Genomic DNA, 1,699 nt, shown 5'->3' with positions numbered 1-1,699 from the left:
CCTCGAAGTTATTAATTGAAAGATCTTCTATGTCCGCCATTGCATAAAGTATGTATCTTTGTATGGCAATACAATGGATGTACACTATATGCTCAGGAATTGTCGAGAAAGTTTCCAACCTGAAAAAGCATCCTAAGACCTGATCGAGAATCGAACTTCGCCATCCTCCCGGATTGGCAATCCTACACATAAATGGGTAAGAATTTCCAGCTCGGTAATATTTTTACTGATTTTGTACGAGTAAAAGGAAATTTGAAACGAGAGCTTCAGTTATTTCAAAGTGAAATTACTGATTTCAGTAATGATTTTTACCGCTTTTCTCAGTAGTTCAAAATAAAAATACTGGTTTACGGTAGGTACTGAAATTACCGAGCAACACTGTTACTGAAAAAAGATTGCTGCACTTGTCAAAATATGTACCGATCATTCAGTTAAAAAATTGATGCGCTTTACTGAGCACCCGGTCAAAATAACCCCACCGAGCGCTCGAGTTTCGATCGATCGGGAAGTTGCCGCTTGATGCAAAGTTTGGCGCCATATTAGTGGAAAGAAACTGATTTCTGATTTCTTTGAAGGAAACTGTTGCGTAAATTATGTGTTTGATTTGTAGTAAATTAATTGAAGTGGCCGGTACAAGTACCTCATAATACCTTTTCTATTAATGTTCTACCGGTGTTGATTTGATCATAGTTCAGGTTAGTTCTTACATTTTGTTATATTACTGTTTTAAACATAATATTTCTATATTCCAGGCAAATTAATATCTCCCGCAATCTCAAGTTGCTGGATTACCCGTGCTACAAAAAACATCTTTTTCTCATGCTTTTTAAATATTTAAGGAATAAATATGGAAAATAAATAAACACAAATGTTCTTGCCATTTCTTTTTTTTTTATCAAAGAAAATACAAAAATATGGATTACAATTTGATTTCGGTATTCTTCTTTGATTACCGAGGTCCGCACTTTTGGTTTTACAAATTCCTCGGTATTTTATTACCGAGTACTCAGTAATAATTGACATTTGCTGCCATGGTACTCAGAACCGAGTCCCTCAGTAATTAAGTTGAACTATTTTACTGAGCTGGTACCGAGAGCTCAGCTGTTGAGAAATCGGTAATCTGATAACCGAGCCCGGTAATTTAAATTAAGTGTGTATGCCTTTGCCGATGAGAGCAAATACAAAACTAATTTTGGTGTTGGTTTGGTGAAAAGTTCTCGGTTCCTGATACATTCATAAAATTTAGAAATCTACAGCAAAATGAGATCGAAATGAATATGTAATCTATTACGTAGATTAAAATTTGAAAACAAAATATGATTTCAATTTGATATCAACATCGAAATATTTTTTTTTCTATTTGCTTTATTGATACGATACAATTGTAATTTGTTCGGACTATCTCCACTCCTGTCTGGCTTTAGTTTTGACTTCTTGCGGTGGAAATCGGACTTGAAGGAAAGTTTCCTTGTTAAGATCCTGAACTATGAATAAATAATGCATCAAGTATAATCATAGGCCATTTGTTTTTTTTTTAATTCTGTATTAATTTTGGCCACAAAATGACATATTGCTCAAACTGTTTCAAACAAATTACTTAGTGATGGGAAGTTCATTATCCCTGAACCAAACGCCACTTTTCAGCTTAGGTAGATAGACAAAGCCAAATTTCACGCTACCAAATGTAGTAGACAGTGGT

Source organism: Armigeres subalbatus, chromosome 3 (genome assembly GCF_024139115.2).
Source record: "Armigeres subalbatus isolate Guangzhou_Male chromosome 3, GZ_Asu_2, whole genome shotgun sequence".
Taxonomy (NCBI): domain Eukaryota; kingdom Metazoa; phylum Arthropoda; class Insecta; order Diptera; family Culicidae; genus Armigeres; species Armigeres subalbatus.
The sequence above is the reverse complement of the archived record's forward strand: the minus strand, read 5'-3'. Positions refer to the sequence as shown.